This window comes from Anser anser (genome assembly GCF_964211835.1).
Source record: "Anser anser genome assembly, chromosome: Z".
Taxonomy (NCBI): Eukaryota; Metazoa; Chordata; class Aves; order Anseriformes; family Anatidae; genus Anser; species Anser anser.
This window is the reverse complement of record NC_139723.1, coordinates 55,349,139-55,376,061: the sequence shown is the minus strand read 5'-3', so window position 1 is coordinate 55,376,061 and position 26,923 is coordinate 55,349,139. Positions and strand designations below refer to the sequence as shown.

Sequence of the window (26,923 nt, the reverse complement as noted above, 5' to 3'; positions counted from 1 at the left end):
AGTTGTGCCAGGGGAGGTTTATGTTGCTTTTTAGGATAAATTTTACTGAAAGCTTTGGGCAGCATTGCAATAGGCTGCCCAGGGAAGTGGTTGAGTCACCATCCTTGGAGGTCTTCAAGAAACATGTAAATATAGAACTTAGTAGCATGCTTAGTAGCATGCTTTGTCAGTACTACGTTAGAGTTTGGACTAGATGATCTTAAGAGGTCTTTTCTAAACAGAATGATTCTATGATATTTTCCATAAAAACAGAATTTAACCAGTTCTACATATATGTGCACTTGTGTGCACGTATATATATATATATATGTAAATGTTCTTATTTATATTTATATTTACCAATGTGATTGCAAAACTTTTTTTTTTAATCTATAATCATAGAAAAATATTCATGATTACTTTGAAATAAAATGTCAATTTAAACTGCATTCTGTAGTGACATTTTTAATTTTAAATTCTTTGAGAAAAAAAAAAAAAGAATGAATCCTTGTGTGATAAGAACTTTTGTGATTACGTAGGAAAAATATTAAAAAGAAAATCTGATTGGTGTAAAATAAATCAATATACAAGCAAGCAAAAAACAAACTGGGAATTTGAGATTGATAAAAATAAGCAGAGATAACATTTCTAAAGAGATTTAAGTTAGATTTTACACTACAAGATTTATACACTTAGAAAATTTGTCATCTGAAAGCTCTCATCAGCTAAGGAATTTAGCTAGGTTGTTTCTTGAAAGAGGAACATTTTTCATGAGGAGTGATGACGTTATCTCAAAATTCTTTTTCCATGTTTCTCTGCTGTATAACTGAACTTCAGAAAAAAAATCAGCTGTATAGTTGATTACTGTATTACTTTGTGCTTCATTGTACGCTGCACAATTATAGCATTTTAACGAATCTTTTTATTTATTTGAAATAACAACAACAAAGAATATTCTTTTCTCTTAGTTTACATATACGTAGAGATTTTGACACTTGTATTCAAACTTAGCAGTGATCAACAGCTATTCTTACAGAATAAGGAAAATAAACAAGATAAGGAATGCTGCAATAAAGATTGCAGCTCTTAAGATTCTTCCTGAGCTCCAATTTCTTTATTCTATTTTGATTCTTCCTAAAATTTTAATAAAATGTCAAAAAGAACATCTAAGGAAGCACAGAAAATATCTGATCACATTATTATAACACTTGTAATTTGGTTTAACAGGAAGTAAACTCTGTGATATATGAAATTCAAAGTTATAATTATGCAGAACGTCTGTCATCTAACAGATTCCTCTGGTAAACCAAGTTAATACTAACACACACCAGTGGTTTTTTTTTTTTTTTAATATTATTATTGCTCCAGAAAAGTAGATTTTCAGTCCATAAATAACTTTTTTTTTTTTTTTTTCCAAAACCACCAAGTGCTATAAAAACACTTACAGGAACTACTGAACTGCTAGGTCATTAATTATACTGTAGAAATGTGATGTCTTTAAATATAAGATCATTTGTCTTTCAGAAAATAAGCATTGCTACAATATATGAAGGACTTATTTATCAGACAAATTTGTTTTCTGGAAAAGTGGCAGGTTTAATATGGGATGAGATTTTATGAAGACTTTAGTTAATGTAATTAAATAATTATCCCTTAACCATTAGCCATGTTAACTAAAACTCACACGTATTAGTATTATTCTAAAAGCAAGAAAACATGACAGGATAAGGGAAATGAGAAATAGTAATACAATTTCATAATAGGTGACGTGGTGAAGTTTATATGACTCTTCCAAAAGGGATGCTCTTCTTGCAGTGTTCACATTCAGATGACATGAGGTTACTGGGTTTTTCTCTCACATGCAATAGATTCCCAGAACTACTAGACAGACCTTGCAGTGGATATAAGCTTTCTAAAGACTTTTTCCAGGGTACATCACAAATGTCCTTCTACTAAGTCTTTATATGAGGCTAGGTTAGCCATTTAAAAGTTGTCACAGCACCAGCTGCAACTAAATGACATGGGTTTCAGTCGTCTTGTGAATATCCATGCAATTGATCTACCTATTGCAACTAGAACACTTTTCTAGTGCAATGTAGGACATGAAGTATGGTTTCAAACTCCCTGGGGCAAAATAAATGAATAAATTAAAAAAAAAAAATATATATATATATATATATATAGTCTGACTCTACTTCTTCCAGGTCAATGCATTGATCATGAAAATACTGGATTTTGCAACAGCACTGTTCACACAGAAATTCTATGTAGGAACAGGCTTAAATCATGCTGCCTGAAGGCAGGTGGCATAGTAAACTCTAGGAGTGGAACAGACAACGAAATATTTTCTTTGACAGTCTTGATGGGATTTTGCATACAGAGAAAATGTTCATGTTCTGCATGCAGATGTCGATTCAATGTTGTGCAGGAACATTTATTCAATGCTTAGCACGAAACATATAGGAAATTAACGGACTCCATGCAATCTCAGGTACTTGGGCCTTTGGAAACAGACAGATCTCATCTGAAGCTGAGTATGACCTTTGAGGATTGTAACTTTGCATTTGGGTTTCTGTTATGGTCATTGAAGTTGAAGTTCTGTGTATCTAGCACAAAAAAACAGATTCCTATATATCAAAGTCAGAGGTTATCAAGCTGCATTCTGTTAAGTCAATTAGCAGGATTCAGCTTGAATACATATGGAGTTTATCCATGTTTGACAATGATAAATCCTTTATATTAAAGCCACATTTCTTCTGTCTACAAAATAAAAAGAATTTACTGGAAAATTTACTGACATCTAAGGTCATATACTTGAGCCACTTCTAAGAAACTTGGTGTGAATTTCGAGGTCATAGACACATAATATTACAGATGATCAAGAGAAATAACACCATTATGTGTGTGTGTGCATTTATATATATATACATAATTATTTAAAAAAAAAAAAAGGAGGAAAAAAGCACACAGTCAAGAAAATAGAACAGTGTTTAATTGCACTTGTGTCTAGGATTTCAGTTACAGCTATCAGCTAGTATATAGCATTAAATTAAGGAATATTATACTATTTGGAATATTCATTTTTTAAAATTTAATTTTATTATTATATTTTTTAACAAATTACATGTACTCTTAGTTCTGAATTATTAAACAAAATGAAGGAAACTAAGTTTTCACCTTCATAAAGTTTATTCTTTCACTAAGACTGAAGCAGATGCACAATATGTATCACTCACACATAAACCAGTTGACTTGGAAAGATTCTCCAGTGTCTCCAGTGCACATGGTAGGCTATATTTGTCATAAACCTTAAACTAGTTAGTGTTGTACCATATTCCACTATCAGCTGAGTTAAAATATGATTGCTCAGCTAAACTGCTATTATTTTCTTTTCTTATTACCTGATAAATTTCACGAAGAATTTATCAATATTTAATTAGTAATTAGTAGTTCAAGAAGGACAGGGAACTTCTCGGGAGAGTCCACTGCAGAGCCACAAGGATGATTAAGGGAGTAGAGCACCTCCCTTACAAGGAAAGGCTGAGGTAGCTGGGTGTCTTTTGCTTGGACAGGAGGAGGCTGAGGGGTGACCATGTTAATGTTTATAAATATGTAAAGGGCAAGTGCCAAGGGGACGAAGCCAGGCTCTTCTCAGTGACGTGTAATGTTAAGACAAAGGACAATGGGTGTAAGCTGGAACATAGGAGGTTCCGCTTAAATGTGAAAAGAAACTTTTTCTCAGTGAGGGTGACAGAGCACTGGAACAGGCTGCCCAGAGGGCTGTGGATTCTCCTTCTCTGGAGATGTTCAGGACCCACGTGGACGCATTCCTGTGTGATCTGATCTAGGTGTTCCAGCTCTGCCAGGGGGATTGGACTAGATAATCTTTCAGGGTCCCTTCAAATTTTTAACGTTCTGTGATTTTGTGATTCTGATTCTGTGAATTATATTTAATTATATTTATGGATAATATTAATTAATTATATTTATGGATATGGAATTAATTATATTTATGGATATTTATGGATAATTATATACTATGGTATGGATCTTAATATTATATTAGAACAGATTTTATTGATAGAATGTGGGCTTCTTTCTTTTATAAAAGAACACTACAGACTACAGAATTTATTTATTTATTTATTTAACTTGATAATTATCATCTGTTTGAAAGAAATACTTGTCTGATATAATCGGTATCTCACTAGTTTATTAGTTTGTATTTCAAAACTATAACACTATAGGAATTCCTATAGAATTTAGTGACATTTTAGTTTTGAGAAAGAAACTTCACAATGTAAAACGAGAAAGAAACTTCACCATCTCTCAGACTTGGAGTATGCTCTATGATAATTGCTATTTATCATAAATTAAAAGAAGCACTGTTTTTTGTGGAATAGGAAATACTTTGTTTGTGCAGCACAGTACTATGTAGATGTGCTAGTTTTCTAGATGCTGGCCTGAACAAAACACATTTTTACAGCACTATATATATATATATTTATATACTTTAATAAATACTTTTAAATATTTGTATATATATTTATATATATTTATGTTTAATTCCAACCTCACTGCCATGGGCAGGGACACCAACACCCACTAGATCAAGTTGCCCAGGGCCTCATCTAACCTGGTCTTAAACACCTCCAAGGATGGGGCATCCACAGCTGAGCAACATGTTCCAGTGCCTCACCACCCTCAATATAAAGATTTTCTTCCTAATGTCTAATATAAATCTAGCCTATTTTAATTTAAAGCCATTCCTCCTTGTCCTATTACTAAGCTTCCTGAAAAAGAGTCACTCCCTATCTTTCCTGTAGGCCCCCTTTAGGTATTGGAAACTCTTGTAAGAGTCTTTTCTTCTCCAAGATAAACAACTTTATCTCCCTCAGTCTCTCTTAATAGGAGAGGTATCTTCATAGGAGAGGCTGCTTGATCATCTTCCTGGCCTTCCTCTGGACTCATTCTAATAGGCCAAGTCCTTGTTATGCTGGGTGCCCCAGAGATGAACACAGTACTGTAGGTGGTATCTTACGAGAGCAGAGAGGGATAATCACCTCCCTTGACCTTCTGGCCATGTTTCTTTTTATGCAGCCCAGAATACTTTTGGCTTTCTGGGCTGTAAGTGCACATAGACGGCTTATGTTGAGCTTCTTGTCAACCAACACCCCCAGATCCTTCTCCTTAGGACCTGGCTTCTCTCAATCCATTCTCCACCCAGCCTGTATTTTTGCTTGGGGTTGCCTCAGCCCAGATGCAGGATCTTGCATCTGGCTTTATTGAACCTCAGGAGGTTCACACAGGCCCACATCTGAAGCCTGTCCAGTTCCCTCAGAATGGCATCCCTTCCTCCAGTGTGTCGACCACACCATACAGCTTGTTGTCATCGGCCAACTTGCTGAGGCTGCAGTCAATCTCACTGTCCATGTCACCAAAAAAGATGTTAAGCAGTGCTGGCCCCAATACTGACCCCTGGCCCCAGTACTGACCCCATCATATATAATGATGGCTACAAAGAGCTTCACAGTTTGTATAGATGAAGTTGCAAGAGTTAACAAAATTTAAAGTAGTCTAGGAAAGTTGTATTACTGATACAAGAACATGTTCATAACAATACATATTTTTTACATTTTTATTCTGTATGCATCTCTTAATGCAATAGTAATTTAATTTATCTTTCATTATGCTCAGAGACTGAGGTTTTTCCTGTTCAGGCAAAAAATACTATAAATGAATTCTGACAAAAGAAGAATGGGTATCATTATGTAATTTTTCTTTCTAATTATTACTTACTCTTAATAACTAATAGCATGGTAGATTGCTAGTTTTGCAGGCATTTCTAGTAAAGTTAAAAAAAAACAACAACAAAAAAAACAAATTTACAAACGATTTTGAGAGAAATCATTATGACTTTTTAAAAAAATGATGCATATCTGATGTATACCTGAAATGTGAATCTACTAGCGTTTATTTAACATTTTACTAGTAATAAGAATGAAAAAACTGCAAGATTTTAATAGTGATTTTATTTAGGAGTATGAATTTTTTGAACTTTTACCTTTATCATTGGATTTTGTTATAATTGGTAAATTTTCACAGATGGTCTTTAGTTGAATAAAAAACTTGGAAACATTTCTGGTAGTCCAAATATTATTTAATCAGCATGTCTCATTAGTAAAAAGTCTTTTTTTTTTTTTTTTTTTTTTGTTAGCTGGTATGCATACAAAACACAACTTTTAATTGGATTTTAAATTCATCATTGATTAAACTGGATGGCATCAAATGATGTAACATTTTAATCACACATTATTTCAATTAAATGGAATTTCAAAACATGGAAGTTATAACAGTATAAATTGTAAAGGAATTTTTGTTTTGAGGCTTGTGCATGGAGGGAATGGGATGATGATTTAGAAAGCAAATAAGCCGCTTACTCAGGGCCTCATCTAACCTGGTGAACCCTCTGGGCAACCTGTTCCAGAGCCTCACCACCTTCTGAGTTAGAATAAAAATAAAATTATATACATATATATATATATATATATATATAGTGGCTGGTTAAATATGATATTTTTAGGTATTTCAGATTAATGGTACCTCAGACAGTGCTGCAGCAACAGAACTGCAGCAGATTGAAATGCAATGGTTGCCTGAAAACTTGGGTTAGAAGGAATCCAGCCAACAACTGATATCCAAGTTAGCTCTATAAGCATTGTGGTGAGTTGAGAGTGGTGGCAGGATACCATTGGACAGATTAGAAAGAGGGTTAAAAAAACACTTAAAATGGGACACAGGAAATTCACACAAACAGGTTACAGAACAAACAAAAGTTCATCTAAAAACAAATCAGCTTTGGGGATTTTTTTGTTTGCCCTCTCTGGCCTGAGTGCCAGGCTTTTGCCATGGATGGGGATCAACCTATATATACTTCTGTGTATTTTTTTTTTTTATGTCTGTATATTTTCTACTAATGGTTTCTCCTAGTGATCAGTCTGAGAGAGGAACAAAATAACTGCTGGTGTTGTCTGCGGTGGTTTTTGTTTGTTTTGTTTTGTTTTTGGGTGCTGTTTTCATCTGTGTTGATCTGTGAGGCTGGCTGTATGTTTGCATATACACATACACTGTGTGTCGGTGCTTGTCTGTCTATGGCCTACATGCTCAGCCTTGATACTCCTTAGGTCTGGGAGCACTGGAGCAGCCTTACCCCTCTATTGGGCTGCCTATTTTGGCAACTCCTAAAAAGCAAGCTTTTACAGGTCTGTGAAGAGATATTCATTATTTTATTCCTTAAATGTAAGGACTGGAATGTAATAGTTACACCTGATCTGCTTTTACTCACTTGTTCAGGCAATATATTTAGGTGCTGTTGCATTGGGAACTTGGAAATGATGACTAGTAAAGACTAACTTGGAGCCACATACAGATCAAACCCTAGCTGCAATGACAACAGCTATTAATACAAACTAGTAATTAGTGCAAACTGAAGAGCTACATAACGTTTCTCTCCAACTGTGCACTGATAATGAGAGTGAATATTGAATCTTCTAAATAAAGTGAGCTGCTTCATAGAAAGCTTCTCAGACTCTTGTCTTGAGTTATAACTTAAGGACCTAAACACCAACTCTCAACTGTTCCAGTAAGAAAAACATCAGAGTTTTTTTGAGTAACCTGTGAAATGTGAAAGACACAGCAAGTGTCTTCAGTGTGCTACTGAAGATTTTCTGCTTTTCTTGCATACCACAGGATTCCTCATACCAAAGTGAGCTGGTGACCTGACTGTAGACAGTTCTCTACCAAACAAATGGAAAACATCTCACAGAGAAAATTATTGGGTTGTATTTGCAAAGGAAGAGCTAGGTTTGTGTAGCTGCTGAATTTCTGAGACAAATAATCAAGGCAGGGCTCATTGAGAGGACTTCGAACTAGGTATGAAGCGGGACAGGGATGAAATGAGGCTCGATAGAGATGAGCCTGGGGGAGCAATGCCAGGGTTGAGGGTGACGACAGTGGTGCAACTGAAGTGCGTCTTCACCAATGCACGCAGGATAGTCAACAAAGAGGAGGAGCTGGAAGCCATTGTGAGGCAGGCAAACCATGACCTAGTTGCTATCATTGAAAAGTGGTGGGACCCACAGCTGGAGTGATGTAATGGCTGTCTACAAGTTCTTCAGAAGGGGCAGGCAACTTTTCGGGGGGGGGGGGGGGGGGAGGGGGCGGGGTTTGCTCTCTGTATTAGAGAGTGTTTCAACATTGTTAAGGTAATGATGAAGTAGAGTCCCTGTAGATAAGGATCAAGGGGGTGTCCAACAAGGTGGATATCCTGGTGGGAGTCTGTTATAGACCACCAAACCAGGATGAAGAGGTGGATGAGGCATTCTATAAGCAGCTGGAGGAAGTCACACAATTGCTAGTGCTTGTCCTTGTGGGGTACTTTAACTTCCTGGATATATGCTGGAAATACAATACAGCCTTGAGGAAGCAGTCTAGAAGGTTCCTGGAGTGTGTGGAAGACAGCTTCCTGACTCAACTGGTTATTGAGCCTACCAGAGAGGGTTCCCCACTAGACTTGATGTTCAAGAACAGAGAAGGACTGGTGGGAGATGTGGTTGGGAGTTGTCTTGGGAAGACTGACCACGAAATGGTAGAGTTCTCTATTCTTTGTGAAGTCAGGAGGGGGGTCAATAAAACTGCTACCTTGGACCTCTTGAGGGCACACTGAATTTTTCAGGACACCGGTAGGGAAGGTACCTTGGGAGTCAGTCCTGAAGGGCAGAGGGGTCCAGGAAGGCTGGACGCTCCTCAAGAAGGAAGCCTTAAAGGCACAGGAGCAGGCTGTCCCTGTGTGCCACAAGATGAGCTGGTGGGGAAGTAGACTGGCATGGCTGAACAGGGAACTTCTGCTGAGTGTCCAGGAGAAAAAGAGAGTTTATGAAAGGGGCAGACAACTCAGGGAGAGTACAAGGAAGTTGACAGCATACACAGAGGAAAAATCAGGAAGGCCAAAGCCCAGTATGAGTTCAACCTGGCCACTATGGTTAAGGATAACAAAAAATGTTTTTATAAATACATTAATTGCAAGAGGAAGGCCAAGGAGAATCTTCATCCTTTACTGGATGAAGGGGGAAACATAACTACTGAGGATAAAGATAAGGCTGAGTTTCTTAATGCCTTCTTTGCATCTGTCTTTATTAGCCAGACCACTTATCCTCGGAGTACTCAGTCTCCCGACCTGGAAGTCTGGGGTGTGGGACGGGAAGCAGAAGAAACTCCCCACAGTTTGGGCGGAAACAGTTAGAGACCTGCTGCTCCACCTGGACTGTCACAAGTCCATGGGGCCAGATGGGATCCACTGAAGGGTGCTGAGGGAGTTGGCAAATGCGATTGCTGGGCCACTTTCCATCATCTATCAGCAGTCACGGTCATCTGTGGAGGTCCCAGATGACTGGAGATATTCATTCTAATGTGATGCCCATCTATAAGAAGGGTCATAAGGAGGACGTGGGGAGCTACAGGCCTGTCAGCCTTACTTCAGTGCCAGGAAAGGTGGTGGAACAGGTCATCTTGAATACAATCATGCAGCATATACAGGACAACCAGGGGATCAGGCCCAATCAACTTCATCTTCTCTGACTGGGTGACCTGCCTTGTGGATGAAGGAAAGGCTACTGACTTCTAGACTTCAGCTACTGACTACTAGACTTCAGCAAGGCTTTTCACATGGTCTCCCACAGTATTCTCCTGTAGGAGCTGGTAGCCCATGGCTTGGACAGGTACATTCTTTGCTGTGTTAAAAGCTGACTGGACAGCTGGGCCCAGAAAGTAGTGGTGAATAGAATGAAATCCAGCTGGCGACTGATCGTGAGTGGTGTTTCCCAGGGGTCGGTGCTTGGGACGATCCTCTTTAATATCTTTATTGATGATATGGGTGAGGGAATTGAGTGTACCCTCAGTAAGTATGCAGATGTCACCAAGCTGGGGGAAAGTGTCAATCTGCCGGAGGGTAGGAAGGCCCTGCAGAGGGACCTGGTTAGGATGGGTCAATGGGCAGAGGCCAAGGGGATGAGGTTCAACATGGCTAAGTGCCAGGTCCTTAAATTCTGCCACAATAACCTCTTGGGGGAGAGTGGCTGGAAAGCTGTGCAGAGGAAAAGGATCTGGGGGTGCTGGTTGATGCTCACCTGAGCATGAGCTGGCAGTGTGTCCAGGTTGCTTTCTTGGCATCCTGGCTTGTATCAGGAAGAGTGTAGCCATTGGGACCAAGGAGGTGATCGTCCCCCTGTACTCTGCTCTGGTGAGGCTGCACCTTGAGTACTGTGTTCAGTTTTGGGTGGCTCATTACAAGAAGGACATTGAAGCCCTGGAACATGTCTAGAGAAGGGATATGAAGTTGATGGAGTTGCCTGGAACACAATTCTTACGAGAAGCAGCTGAGAGGACTTGGATCATTTAGTCTGGAGAAGAGGAGGCTCAGGGGAGACCTTATTGCTCTCTCCAACTACCTGAAAGGAAAGCTTCTTCTCACAGGAAACTAGTGATAGGACTAGAGCTTCAGCTTCAGCTTCTTCTCACAGGAAACTAGTGATAGGACTAGAGGGAATGGCCTCAGGCTGTGCCAGGGGAGGTTTAGGTTGGAAATGAGGAGACATTTCTTCTCAGAAAGAGTAGTCAGACATTGGAATGGGTTGCCCAGGGAAGTGGTGGAGCCACCATCCCTGCGGATGCTTAAGGAAAGGTTGAACATGGTGCTTAGGGACATGGTTTAGTAGGTGACATTGGTAGTAGGGTGATGGTTGGACCAGATGATCTTGGAGGTCTTTTCAAACTGCAGTGAATCTTAGGCTAAGTTAATATTGAGAAGCATATCATTATATTACATTGCATTGCACTTCTGTAATCATTATAATAACAATATACATATAATACATATATTTTTATATATGTATGTTTATTTATGTATACAAATATCTTCAGCTAGTCACACTTTTGTTTTTCTCTACCTCAACCCCTTTCATTCACCTGCCACAGAACTTTAAAAAAAAAAAAAAAAAGCCATTAAATATATTTTAAAAAGAATCAGTAAAAGAATCAGTATAAGTCCACTCCCTTACAGTTTACCATTCTTGCTAGCCGAGATATGGAATAAATTATAAAGCTGATTAATCTGGTTAGTGAATGATTTTCTTAATTTCAAGTAATTATGATTTGGAAAAAAAATAAAAAATTTTTGTAAAAGGGGGAGACACTGATGTGTATCAAGGAAGACAAGTTGGTAGCAGAATGTAATATATATTTGTATTTTCTAAGATGTGTAAATCAAGTGTGATTGGAAAACAGAGGCTGGAGAATAAAATCAAAGAAGCAAACAATCCTGAGAGACTTGAGCTGCATGGGACAATGAAAATTGATTGATGTAGTACAGTTCAATAGCTAACAGAGCTACATAATTATATTAAAATTTTTGGGTCATATGGTACATAACAACCGACAGCGTATTTGTATGCAAGCATGATTTTAAAAATCCTTCTTTTTGTAGTCTTAACCAACAGATATTGGTATATCTGGCACTCTCTCTGAAATCTCAATAAATGTCTGTTCTTTTAATCATTAAAAGCACTTGAAATAAGTCTGTATACCACAAAACATTACATTATAACAGTGCTGACAAAAAGAGTTAGGTATCAGAAAAATATAATTTCAAAACCTTGATAAAATTTGCTTCCTAAATATGTCATCTTAGCTTCCAAATTAAAAGTAAAATCCATACCACTTAAAAAGTATGCTTACATAGCAACATAAACAGAACTTGTGGCTCAGTTAATTTTATATCTGGCTTATTTATTCGGACGTGGAAGCTTTGTTCCATATCAAGAAATGGATTCCTGCAACTGATACTTTTTCAACGTAAGTTACTAATTTGACTGAAAGTTATAGAATCATTGAATATCCCAAGTTGGAAGGGACCCACAAGGATCATCGAGTCCAACTCCCAGCTCCACACAGGTCTACCCAAAAATTCAGACCATATGACTAAGAACACAGCCTTGAACTAAGAACGCTTAAACTCCGACAGTCTTGGTGTCCTGACTTCATCCCTGAGGAGTCTTTTCCAGTGTGCGACCACCCTCTCGGGGAAGGGCGTTTTCATGATATCCAGCCTGAACCTCCCCTGTCACAGCTTGACACCATTCCCATGGGTCCTACCACTGGTCACTAAAGAGAATAGGTAGGTGCCTGCCGCTCCGCTCCCTCCCGTGAGGAAGCTGTAGACCACGATGAGGTCCCTCCTCAACCTCTTCTTTTCCAGGCTGAACAGACCAAGTGACCTCAGCCGCTCCTCATATGTCTCCCCCTCTAGGCCCATCACTATCTTTGTAGCCCTTCTCTGGACACTCTCCAATAGTTTAATGTCCTTTTTGTACTGTGCCCCAAACTGCACACAGTACTCGAGGTGAGGCTGCACCAGTGCAGAATAGAGTGGGACAATCACTTCCCTCGACCGACTAGCAATGCTTGATGTACCCCAGGATATGGTTGACCCTCCTGGCTGCCAGGGCACACTGCTGGCTCATATTCAACTTGTTATGAAACAAAACTCCCAGATTCCTCTCTGCAGGGCTGCTGTCCAGCATCTCATCCCCCAGTGTGTACATATAGCCAGGGTTGCCCCTTCCCAGGTGTTGGACTCAGCATTTGCTTTTGTTAAACTTCATGTGGTTGGTGATTGCCCAGCTCTCCAGTCTGTCCAGATCTCTGTGAAAGGCCTCTCCACCCTCGACAGAGTCAACAGCTCCTCCCAGTTTAGTATCATCAACAAACTTACTCAAGACACCTTCTAGTCCTACATCCAAATTGTTTATGAAAACATTGAAAAAAACTGGCCCTTAAATGGAGCTCTGGGGGACCCTCCTGGTGACTGGCCACCAGCCTGATGTGGCCCCATTTACCATAACCCTTTGAATCCTACCTGTCAGCCAATTGTTCACCTAGGCACTTTAGCATTTCTTTTTATTATACATATTTAACTTACTGCGGAGTGTTTCATAGTTGTGCAAAGGCCCTAAGAGGGGAAAAAGCTCTGCCATTTTATTTTATTATTTTTCATGTCATATAAGGAAATTGTGATTAACATAAAAACAAATCAGTTTCCAACATTTCTGAAAAACATGTTAGTGAAATCTTGATGTCCTTCCTAAGCATGACATACAGCACCTGCTTTATGTACTCAAAGATAATATAAATTGGTCTCCATTGTAATTCTAGCTCTCATGGGAACCTACTTACTATTCAGCGGCTCTTTGATTTGTCATGATTTGATGGCCTCTTATCACGTTCATAATGCACACTCTTTTTCCTTTCCTTAGCAACAACTATTTCACCTCAACAGCAGCCCCTGATGAAAACAAAAACAAGTAAAAAAGTGTTTGTTTTTTTCCTCTTTTATTTTTTATTTTTTCTTTCCTCTAGCACCTTTATGACTATTCCCATCTTGGATCGTTACTACTCAGGTAATGCCAGTCAGTATGTATTTGATCAGAACAGCATCAATCTGAGAGTTTTCTTGAATACACTTTGAAATGGGTTTTCAAATTCGTATCATACTTTGGTACTTAGAGTTGTCCCACTGTAAATCATTTTGAACTTTCTGTGAACTTCTGATTTATGCAGTTTCCTAAGAGTACATGGATAACGGGATTGAATTTTACATCTTGGAAACTTAGTGTGGTTGTTGCAGTTTGTTGGATATTTTGTAAGACATGCTCAGGTATCAGAAGGGATGTAAATTAAGAACTTAATTTTTTTCTCTCACATTGTTACAAAATTTAGGGAACTGTTAACATCTATAGAAACTTTTTAATATCTTTTCATTTGAGCCTATTTACATCAAATATAGTTTTCCAAAATATTCCTTTTTAAATGTAGCAAGAACAGTTAATGTAACTGACTAGTTTAGTTTAGTTCTTGTTCTTATAGAATGGAGAGGTTGTCCTTGTAGAAGTACCTTTTTTTGTTTGGTTGGTTTGGTTTGGTTTACCACTTTTCCCCCTATGGATTTATTATTTATTTGTTGTTTGTTTGTTTATTTATTTATTTATTTATTTTTCCCATAGCAATGATGCAGTTGGCTAATGCCAAAAATCCTCAGCTTGTTGTGTGGAAGTTGGCAAGAAGCTTGTGCACAGCAGCTATTTCAAAACTAGTAACAGATCTGCAAATATAATTATACAGGAAACGTAAAAAGAAAAGTTGTTACATTCCACCATCATTCTACTGAGAAATCATAGAGTGCTCAAAAACTCATTTATGTGACAGAAGTTCTTAAACACAGACACATAAATATATATTTTTTTTTTTTTAAGAAGAAATTAAACCACAGAATCATAGCATCATATAATGGCTTGGGTTGGAAGGGACCTTAAAGATCATCTAGTTCCAGTCCCCTTGTCATGGATAGGGATGCCTTCCACTAGATCAGGTTTCCATTCAACCTGTCCTCAAACACTTCCAGGGATGGGACATCCACAGGTTCCTCTGGGCAACCTGTTCCAGTGCTTCATCACTCTCTGAGTAAATATTTTCCTCCTAACCTCTAATCGAAATCTCCTCTCTTTTAGTTTAAAATCATTCCCTTTTGTCCTATCTGCCAAAGTAAAAGGTCACTCTCTGTCTTTTTTATAATCACCCTTTAAGTACTGAAAGGCTGCAGTACAATCTTCCCAGTACCTTCTCTTCTCCAGGCTGCGCATCCCCAGCTCTCTCAGTCTTTCTTCACAGGAGAGGTACTCCAGCTCTCTGACCATCTTTGTGGCTTCTGGACCCATTATAACATCCATTGACCTGCTGGCCACACCTCTGTCGATGTAACCCAGGATACAGTTGGCCTTCTGGAATGCAGTGGTACATGGCTGGCTCACGTCAAGCTTTTTATAGACCAGGACCCTCTCTACATGACTTGTCTCAATGAGTTCTTCTCCCAGTATGGACTTATGCCTGGGATTGCCCTGACCCAGATGTATCACCCTGCACTTGGCCTTGTTGAACCTCATGAGTTTCATGTGGACCCATTTCCCAAGCTTGTACATACTCCTCTTTCCTTCCCCATATTTTGCTTCCTACACCACAGTATCCAAATTTAAAACCTACATGCAGACTCAATTGATTTTTTTGAAGTAAGAAAAAAATGAGCTTTTTGCTTCCCAACTCAGTGTTCCCCAACTACTTTTCTTGTAATGTATATCAAGCAGATCATTATTCTCATATTCTCCAGTGATGTGGTCATAGGAGTGCATTTGATACTTAGTGAATCAATGTGAATTGTTGAAATATAACCCTAGAAATGACACAAATTGTGCTTCTAGAGAAGTAATATAGAATTTATCTGGTAATTAATGTATGAAATAGGAAAGATCAGAAAATAGAGTTATGTGGAATTTTAAATACAAGGATTCTACCCTCTACCGCTTCAAAAGTGGTTCCAAAAATCTCAGAAAAACATAACAAAACAAAACCTGAAACTTGTTCTGATATTATGGCTTTAAGTCAAACCAAAACCAAAACAATAACTACAAAAATAAAAACAGAAATTAACAAACAAGGAAAAAAAAAAAGATTTCTTGAAGGACACAAGCCTTCAACAATATTAAAAAATGTTTTGGAAGTATATGTACATCTTTAATTAATTATTAATGGTCAGGTGATAACCCAGTTTATTACTAGAAAAATCAAAATCACAAATTTTGTACTTTCTTCCAGATATGTGTGTGTGAAACAAAAATGAAAATAGAACCTAAATCAATAGAAATATAGTACAAAATTTTCGTTACTTAACAGCATTGTTCTTGGTAATACTAACATAAGATAATGACAGAGACCTGTCAAGATTGAGCTTGCGCTGAAAAACATTATATGCATGTATGAAACCTATAGGGTATAGAACAGGCACCCATGGAACAAAGTTAGAACATGCTGATAAGAAATAAATAGAGGCCTCCTCATGTATCTGTATAATCACCAAAATTATAGGGTGAGGAACTAGTTACTCACTATTTTCCCTGGCAAATGTCATACTATTAATATCCTTTTTCTGTACCCACAAACTTAGACATAGATATATGTATACATAGAGTCTCAGTAGTAACTAGCCATTAAATACAAATCTGTGTTGCCAGGTTTCATGGTTCTCAATAACCAGAAACCCAGATATCCACGTTCCTTGTTTTGGAAGAGAAATAAGTTAGCTTTTAAAATGTTATAATTTATGTCAGAATTGTTTTTCAGGTATCAAATGCATATACATGTATATATATATATATACGTATATATATATACATGTATTAGATCTGCTAAAATATCATGAAATACTCTCCATAATAGTAGAACTATCCGTGAACAAGGCCAATATATCTTTATATTCCAACCATGAAACCAGTTATTTAATTTCTTCAACTAACAGAGATCTAGATTTCAACATATTTGTATTTTTCGTATTAACAACAATATTTTTTGAAGTGGAGGAAATATTATGTCACAGATGGAAAAAATCAAACCAAGCTTTATTTTGTACCTTGTGTAAATACAAGAATGAAACAGATGCTTATTAATTAAGAGTGGGCAGGTGATGGCAAGGCGCAGTGGCACGTTGCACTAGCTGTGAAGACTAGAGACAGCTTTTTTCCTCCATCCGTCCATTTTCATATTATCGAGCAAATATACCAAGTGTCAGAAAAAGTGTCAAAAGAAAATGATAGTGAGAACTAAGAATTCATTATTACTAAAGCTTGACAAAGTTTTATGTCTTTCACATTTCAATCACACATCCAGGTGAGAGAAGAAAAAAGAGAAAATTTAGAGGTTTTATAGATATTCCAGGTACATGATGTCAATCCTTATTTTGCAGGCACTGAATAACTAAGAAATTTATGAACTTGCATTCACACAATATGCCAACATGATTGACAACAGAGTTTTAATTTTGAAGGACACTTGTGCTCCCTGCCTGAGAGCATTTTAAAATTTAGATGAGGTGAAAATGAAAATTATGAAAAAAAGAAAACATCTCCATCAGCTTGAACTGGTTCATTTTCTATATTCCTCCATCACAAAATGAATCTGAGCTTTGGTCAAACATACTGAGATTTAAAGGAAATGAAGACAGAAAGTAAGGGAGGACAGAAAGGAAGGGCAAGGGCGAGGGTGAGGGTGAGGGCTAGGGCGAGGGTAAGGGCAAGGGCGAGGGAGAGAGCAGGGCAGGGGAGGAAATAGGAGACTCGAGGAGACTTGAGGACAGAAGGGGAAGGGGAAGGGGAAAGGGGAAAGGTAAAGGGGAAGGGGAAGGGGAAGGGGAAGGGGAAGGGGAAGGGGAAGGGGAAGGGGAAGGGGAAGGGGAAGGGGAAGGGGAAGGGGAAGGGGAAGGGGAAGGGGAAGGGGAAGGGGAAGGGGAAGGGGAAGGGGAAGGGGAAGGGGAAGGGGAAGGGGAAGGGGAAGGGAGGGGAGGGGAGGGGAGGGGAGGGGAGGGGAGGGGAGGGGAGGGGAGGGGAGGGGAGGGGAGGGGAGGGGAGAGGAGAGGAGAGGAGAGGAGAGGAGAGGAGAGGAGAGGAGAGGAGAGGAGAGGAGAGGAGAGGAGAGGAGAGGAGAGGAGAGGAGAGGAGAGGAGAGGAGAGGAGAGGAGAGGAGAGGAGAGGAGAGGAGAGGAGAGGAGAGGAGAGGAGAGGAGAGGAGAGGAGAGGAGAGGAGAGGAGAGGAGAGGAGAGGAGAGGAGAGGAGAGGAGAGGACCAATCTAATCTCATTATATTTATTAGAGAAATGAAAGAAACAACAACAACGAAAACACAAGAGCACTTGTCCACTACAGGAAAAGATATTATGCATTGTCACAGGTATGTGCATAAAGTGCATATAGAATATTTTTAAATACTATTCCTATAATAATCTGAGTATTTCAGTAAAGTCGGTATGCTATATCAATTGACACTTTTTCTTTAAAATATTTCAGACATTAAATATTCTTCATCAAATTGGTTTATATGTAAATATTTCCATTAATTGCAATTAAAATATAAATTAGAATATTTCCATTAATTGCAATTAAAATTGCACAGAAGGGTAAAACTAGATTGAATTACTTCTAAAAATTATTTCTGCAATTACTAGTAACACAAAATACTTTAGTGAAAAAGAAAAATTTTATTAGAAGTACATAAATATTACGTAGTACATAATACATAGTACAATAGTACGTAGTACAATAGTATATAAATATTATCATACAGTGGAGAATTACCTAATTACCTAATAGATCAGTTGCTTAGCTTTTTTCTTTTTCTTTTTCTTTTTTTTTTTTTTTTTTTCCTGAAATTTTAAATGGCTCATTAAGCTTGCTTTGTGTAATTTTATTGGGTTTGGACATTTAACTAAATGAGCTTGAATTCCATTTTAAATGCACAATAGAATTTGCCTACCACTACCACTCTCCAAAGAAAATAAAAATTCCAATCAAGTAATCATTTTGATTATTAGAGGCTCCTAAATGTACATAGACTTTTGGTAAGTAATTATTATTTAATCCTTAAAACTAAGTATAGTGTATATTAAGTAGAAATGACTAATATTTTCTTTCTAAGAAAAAAGTCAATTAACAGACCTTGAAACACGCATTTTCAGTTTCTCTGAAATTATATTTGTGAAGTCAGACCAAATGGGTTGAACAAGTTTCATTAAGTATAGGAGTAGATTTGGTAAGTATTATGGGGGTGGTCTATTTCCTAGCTTGTTACTTTATATACATCCATTTTGTATGTAACAGACCTAGATTCAGTTATCTTTCTTCACTATTATAACCTGTTACTATAAAGTCCACCATCTTTGAGGCTGACTGCTCTGAATCAGTCCCAGTATTTTGCCTAGTATTTTATTGTGTGGGAACTGAGACTAAAGTTTTCTAAATTAAATATCTCAGGTAAATGATTTATTAACCGTGTTAATGAATCATAGAAAATCCTAAAAGAAAATAAGTATTCAGTGAGTACATATATCTTCAATAGATATGTGGAGTGAGACTATGGTCAAAATTTTCAGAATGATGTCCCACTGAAGTGACATCTGATTTTGTCATCTCCTTGCCATTAAGTTTTGGCATATTCTGAGATGGAACAGTTTTAATCTCTCCAGTTCAGTAGTCTCCATTTTATATAAAATATATATTTATGTAAAACAAAAAAAAATATCAAATTGTAAGTTTAAGAGTATGGTCTCTCAGCATATCCAGTAAGATGTTCTTCTTAATTCTGGATACAAACCCAGGACTGGGGTGGCATAAAACATCCACAAAGAGATAAGTAAGTTGAGGGGAGGGACGACATTTTTTTTTTTTTTTTTTTCTAATAGTTCTGAGGCCTCCTCTCCATTACTATTCATGCCTAAGAACCTTCAAAGACCATAGCCTTCTCTACAAGCTGAATTGCATTGCCTCTGTGGAATTATATAAGCACAACTAATTTAAAATAACCCTGGTAAGAGGTAATTGCTTTCAATGTGTATTGATAATGATTGAAACTGTCTTGAAACCAGACTGTCTTTTAACCACTTTCTTCACAACAGCTTCTAATCCAGTTGCTGGTATACATATATAGATATATATACATACACAAAAGCATATACAGATGTGTACATATACATTTACTTATACACATATGTGCACATATGTATTTTTGTATGATAGAACTCGAGGATTCTGTCAACGTAATGTGCACTTCTTCATTTTCTTCTATCTGCACCTATTGGGCTTTTGTTGTTTTTATGGAAATGGTGAAAATTTGAGGATGTGGAGGTTAATATCTCATCAAAAATTTGGTGGAACCGTCAGTCTTTGTTCTACACATTTTCCTCTCAACAAAAGACTGAAAGAAGATTAATGGTTATGAGTAATTTGGCAACATAACTCTTTCAAGAATCCTAATTTCAGTGGCCAACCTAATAATGAAAAGTACAAGAATTAAGAAATTAATTTCTTCCTTCTAATTCTGACAAACAAGCTGAATTACTTTATGTTTCTCCAGTTCTGGGGAGGTCAACATTTGAAAGGAAACACATCACATTTTGCCAAAGAGATAAAGGAAAAGAGTAATTTAATTGTTATGAAAATCAGTGAGTACTTACCAGTAAGGCCACTCCAATGTGAAAAAGTACTAACTAATATCTTGGTTAAGTATTCTGAAGTTCTATTGTTATGAAATGAAATATAGTTATCTCGTGTATGTGTCAGACATTATAGAAGATTATCTGTTAGATTTTCAATCTAAAATTTTGGTACCTTTATTTATCCTACATACAAAGTGTGACTGATTGGATGACTCACATTATTAAGGTATACCAACAGATGTGAATAGTAAAACTATTTATCTCCACTGTTCTCTTAGGTTAATAGTTATTACAGAAATTTCAAATAAAATGTAAACATCACAAACCCTTTTCTAATAACTACTTTCCAGAAGGCTATTTTGAAGCCTCTTCCATTGTCAGTTCCACAGATACACTAAATACACCTTAAGAGGCTTATCACAGCCTGTTCCAGATTGTATTGGCCTACATTTACGTAAAACTGTAAACTGTGTTTTTTTGTTGTTGTTGTTGTTGGTGGTTTTTTTTTGTGTATGAGCAGTGTGAGTTCACATTGGAAGGGATGAAAGTCAGGAAGAGTGGTTTCCCTGACAGTACATTAGCTTGATCATTTCAGCAAAGCCTTCAGCCATTCTGATTTACACTGGAGACAGGAAGAGTCCACTACCCATGTTCAAAGAGAGCTTGTCTCAATTTGTGCCCCCCACTGAGGGTATTCAGAAAGGTTAGCTGTTTGAACAGAACTGTAAGGCTATTCTCTGCTACTGTTGTTAGACAGATGAGAGATGAGGTTTTCTAGAGGTTGACAAAGCAGGTACCCCAGCTACTAGGATGACCTGCAGCTGAGTTCTGCATCTCTATGTACAGCAGAAAAGATCTAGAAAGATTAATCTCACACAGCTAAAATTGGTCTCTATGACTCCTTGAGGAAACAGTCTCAAACCACTAGGGGAGGTTTGGATCAGGTATCAGGAAGATTTTCTTCATGGAAAGGGTGGTCAAACATCGGAAGGGTTGCCCTGGGGAAATGGTGGAGCCCCCATCCCTGGAGATATTCAAGAGACATGCTCACTATTTGGATAAGCATTTGAAAGTCGTTACCTGCTGCATGTATTTACTTTGTTTGCTAAGGATAACAAAATACATTGTTATATTGTTTGTAGCTTGTTGTTGTAATAAACATTTTCTTTTAAAATTTTAATTTTATATAGTTACATAAATATATTATAGCAGAAATATGACGTGATACTTAATCCTTACTGAAAAAAAAAAAAAAAAAGTAATGGCATAATATTTGAGGTGTGCCATTTTCGAATACTTGTTTGTACTCGTAACTTAAATAATAGGTTTAATTTCAGAAACCATATGTTGCAAGCAGTTATGCTATGGTGTATCTAATAGCTTTTGTTTAATTAAAAGAAGAAAAAAAAACAGCTGAGCTTTACATTTCAACAATGAATATTTAAAATAGCTATTTTTAAACAGAACCTGATTAAATATTCTCTCTAGCTACACAGAACTTCCTACACATTTTCTTCATACAACACTGATTTCTAGGTCAGGTAGGCAGGTAATAACAACTAATGTTATTTGAAGTGGTGAAATAAATTGATTAAATAGCTACAAATGGTATGATAAAACTGTTTGTGGCAAAATATGGGATATGTTACATTAATAACTGCAGTAAAACAAAGGTGGTCTAGAATTCTCACTTGTGAGATCTAATGCAAGATCTGCATGTTCTAACATGCAATTTCAAGCTTTTCAACCCTGTCCTTTTTTTTTTTATTATTTTTATTTTTATTTCTATGCACTAACTGTTACTCTTGCGGTTGAAGATTTCCAGAAGAAACAAGAAAATAAACACATATCATGGGTTATTAAACAACAACAAAAAATAGATTGTCTTGATGTCTCCACATTTTAGCACACACCAGTATATAATCTCTCTGCTGATATAGACTTTGCGGATACAAAACACATTCTCTCAGAAATTTTTGTGTGAGCTAAGAATAATATCTCAAAAGCTTCATTTTTTTCAACCCATAGCCTTCTGTAGTTTAAGCAGATACTTTAATATTACCTGGTCAAATACACAAAGCAGAGGAGTGTTTGTGCTCACTATTGCATTTTTGAGAAGTTTTGTTGTACAGTGAGTTAGGATCTTTTTTATTTTTTATTTTTTAATTTTGTTTTTTTTTTTTTTTTTTTTCCCAGCTTTGGATATCTATTCAAGACCTGCTTCAGTTAATTAGTTAAACTAAATTGTATGTTCACATTCTCCTTTTCATCCCTCAAATGGAAAATGACGGACAGCACCTGCTCAAGGAAAGTGCAGAAGGATGATGATAGAACTATCTGTACTCATAAAAACTTGACAAAAAAAGTATTAATGACATGCAGTATGCAAAATTTCTAGGGATGTACTTAAGAATTCCTTTCACAAAGAAACACAGAGATAGTAGTCTATCACAGAGAGGACAAATCTTTAATTTTCCTTTATATGGGATCATTATGTAATCCATAGCGATTATTTCATGTACTAGCCCTACTGTATGTGTTTAAGAGACCAGCTACTCTAGAAGCTAACAGTAACATAAAAAAAAAAAGTAGTTCTCATATGCACATACCTAAAAAGTAAAATAAAATAAAATAAAATAAAATAAAATAAAATAAAATAATAAAATAAAATAAAATAAAATAAAATAAAATAAAATAAAATAAAATAAAATAAAATAAAATAAAATAATAAAATAAAATAAAATAAAATAAAATAAAATAAAATAAAATAAAATAAAATAAAATAAAATAAAATAAAATAAATAATGAACATAAAGTACAAGACCCCTTTGCAGATTATCAACTTTTATTGTTTTTCTTTGATCCTTTACTATAGATCTGGCAAGTTTTAGTCAGTTTTAATTAGATGATCCACAAATAAGCTTGGTTGAATACCTCAGAAATACAGGATCTGAAAACAAATATATATTTTGTCCAAAAAAAAAAAAAAGTTACAAAAGTGTTAGTTTTTCTGAAACTGATTTAAATGAATAGGAAAAAAAAAAAGTTGAATTTTGAGGAAAAATATACTATAATACCAGAGTCTTTTGTATTTATTAATTTCTATTTGGTTTTCATATTGTCATTATTTATATCCCTTTATACTTGGCACTGTTGAGATTGCACTTCAAATATTATTCTCCTTTGGGACCCTTACTACAAGAAAGTTATTGAATTGCTGGAATACATTCAGAGAAGAGCTGGTGAAAGCACTAGACAACAAGACACATGAGAAGTGGCTGAGGAAACTAGGGTTGTTTAATCTGGAGAAAACGACGCTGAAGGGAGACCTCATTTCTCTCTACAACTCCTTGAAAGTAGACTGTAACAAAGTGGGTGTTGGTCTCTTTTCTCAGGTGTCAGGTTATATAATATGTAAGGAAATGGACTCATGTTGTACAAGGAGAGGTTTAGAATGGATATGTGGAAGAATTTCTAAACAGTGGTTCATTGGAGCAGGCTGTCCAGGCAGGTCATGCAGTCCCCATCCCTAGAGGTATTTAAGAGATGTGTGGATGTGGGTTTAGGGACATGGTTTAGTGGTGGACTTGGTAGCATTAGACTGATGGTTGGAAATGAATCACAGAATCATAGAATCATTAAGGTTGGAAAAAAAAACTCTAAAATAATCTAGTCCAACTGTCCAGCTACCACCAACAGCACCCACTAAACCATCTCCCTAAGTACCACATCTACCCTTTCCTTAAACACCCCCAGGGATAGTGACTCCACCACCTCCCTGGAAAACCCGTTCCAATGCCTGACTACTCTTGCTGAGAAGAATTTTTTCCTGATATCCAACCTGAAGCTCCCCTCCTGCAACTTGAGGCCATTCCCTCTTGTCCCTCTTTCTAGTTACTGGTAGAAGAAGTAGCCAATGACTTAATGATTTATTAGATTGGAAAAGATGACTGAACTCACCATGAAGACAAAAATGGTAAACAAACACAATATTTAGCACAGGTATTACATCTTTTAATGTATTATTTCAGTGTGAGTTAGGAACGCTTCACTAACTAATATAGATAGATTTTCAATTATCATCAGAATCATCTTACTGATGATAGAAATGAAGAAAAGAGACTGACATCACTCAATGGGTCATATCCAGGACTATAGAACTAAAACAAAATAAACTTCTGACAAAACCTGTGAAAGACTGTTTATTCCTACTAAGTTTTGGTTATTATTTTTACATGCTGTTTGTTTTATTTTCATTCTTGTTGCAGATTGAGACTGCTAGAGTTTGGGATTCTGCTCACAAACCAATATAAACCTTCTGCTTTCAAGCCTTCCTCTGATGTACTATAGGAAAGTTTAACGACGAGTCATACAAATTACTAGTGTTATTCTGTGCCCCACATTCTATAAGAAAGAATTGGTTGGTAACCTACTACTGAGACAGACTGGTAAACTATGAGATCCCAGGACATCCCAGATTCAAAATAGTTCATGTGCACTACTATAGTGAGTCTTTCACTGTGATGTGCTGTAACTGCTAGAGCAAAGAACATGTTTTATACTAGAAAACAAAAACAACATGTGAAGTTAGTATGGAAGAAATATTAGAAATATGTAGTCTTTTCATATTATTCAAAGATGGGATAAAAGAGTTGATCCACATGGGTATATATCAATGATCTTAAGTTAAGAGTTTATACCCACTTTAAACACTACTATTTTTATTTCAGTCTGATAATCATTTTAGGTAAAATATATGCAGATGTATTTACTATCTTTAAGATATTCATTTATTCTATTTACAAGAAAATAGCTTTTAATAGTCACGTAAGTTAGAATATTTCAATATTTTTTTACAGACATCAAACTCAGGGCACTACTACTGTATTGCACATGTATATTTTCTTATAATTCTAGGGTCAATGAAATAACACTGAAACAAAGCCTGTGTGAATTGAATACCTGAGACTATATGAAAAAAACAAAATGCACATGCAAAAGTGTGCAAACTATACAGCCTATATACAATGTTCAAAACCGTACAAATAGTTTGGCAAAGCATTTTACATTTCCTTTAAACAAAATCATAAATAATCAGAACTATGTATAGGAACACCACGTTTATACTTTGATTAGAATTGACTCATCATTATAAATTAAAAATAAAAACAATTATATTAGGGTTGTTTTATTCATCTTATAATTTCATTAACTTCTAGTGTTTTATATGATGTCATCGCATATGATATCTCTTCTTTACCTTGTGGATGAAGTTAGGTGAGAGAGAGAGAGAAGTATAGGGTTCTTTCTGGATATCGATAAGGCCTAATGGCTACTAAAACAGCTTCTCTAATAAGACAGAATAAAAGGAATATATGAAATAAATAATTCTTACATGCCCTCAGATCCTGGGAACATGATGTTGGTACTGCATAAAAGAATCCCCAAAGGGGCTTTTCTCCATGTTTGCAATCTGCACAGAATGCCATGTGAAAATCAATCCAGAGTCCATCCAATGCTGCACAAACATGGAGCACTCAACATCTGAAGGCATTTAAAACTTACATGATGTCTATATTCCTCCTAGTATTATGTCTTAATAAAACAGCTGTTTCATAAGTGATTTGTTCCCTTTCTGATTGCGGTGCAGAAAAAGCCATTAACTGCTTCTCTCTCACACCTGTACCCCTCAGAAAACCAGAACAATATCCCCTGTTATTTACTTTATTTTTTCATAATTTGAAGATGAATTTATTAATCAGTCTTTCATGTGATCATCTGCTATATCTAGTGGCAACTATTATAGTCCAGTATATTGTGTCATTACTTGAAAATTTCAGAAAGAATACTATTAAACTACAAAATGATAACAAAAAAAGTGTTAAGCAAAAATTTTGTTATCAACCCTCACAAATAAATAAATAAATAAATAAATAAACCTTAACAAAAATATATAATTATTTTAAGATAGAACTGTTGAGTTCTGGGGAATTTTCATAATTCACTTGTATGAGAACAAAATACAGTATTGATTTGTTCTTAAGGTTTAAGTTGGTACTCAGCATGGGAATAAACTTCTGAAGGAGAGAAGAACATAACAAATGTCATAACTTGGATAAACATGGATCATTCCAGATCTTTACAGCTCACTTGGACCTTTGGCATTTCTCAGATTCTTAAATCAGTGACTTCAAGTCAAGTATATAAAGTTCAGGTATATAAATGATTCAAACAAAGTACAGTTTATTTCACTTCTACTCTGCATTATTCAAGCAGACATTTTGAGACAAAGAATTGTTATGAAATCTGTAACGGGAGTATTAAGTTTAGCACAGTTTCACTTGCATTTAGGTACAACTGCTAAAAAACCTTCTGTATGCCTAGAACACTAGTTTTGAGATTCTCAGAAAACAAAAGCCAATAGCTTGCATTAATAAATTATGAACTAGAAACTGAATTGATTTTTCTAGGTCTTAAGTGCTTAAGGAACTGAAGATATTTTTCAGTACAGCATATAGGCACAAAAAGATTTATTTTCAGAAACAGATATATTTTAAAATGCTGCACCATTTATTCCCTACTACCATCTCAAATATTCTATGAAATTTTACCTGTAAGATACATATATTAAAAGACTTTAGTAAGTTGAGATGGTACATAAATACTGTATTTTATATATACACATATATTTAAAAGGAGAAGTTGTTTTGAATCATTAGTGCATATAGAATCAAAAAAAAAAAAAAAGCACTATCTACAGATTATTATTTTGGAAAATTATTTAAAAATCTGCCATTGAAATAG

General features: G+C 36.2%; 1 protein-coding gene across 3 annotated transcripts in view; it reads right to left on the bottom strand.

Annotated features, from left to right (window-relative positions):
• The window catches only part of PTPRD (protein tyrosine phosphatase receptor type D), a 1,402,037-nt gene that overhangs the window by 1,173,690 nt on the left and 201,424 nt on the right, over nt 1–26,923 (bottom strand). The window contains exon 3 of one of the 3 annotated variants that reach the window (XR_014576766.1): nt 13,267–13,375. The exons of the other annotated variants lie outside the window; for them this stretch is intronic. The gene's annotated coding sequence lies outside the window, so the exon portion shown is untranslated. The remainder of the gene's footprint in view (nt 1–13,266; nt 13,376–26,923) is intronic. 3 annotated transcript variants of the gene reach the window in all.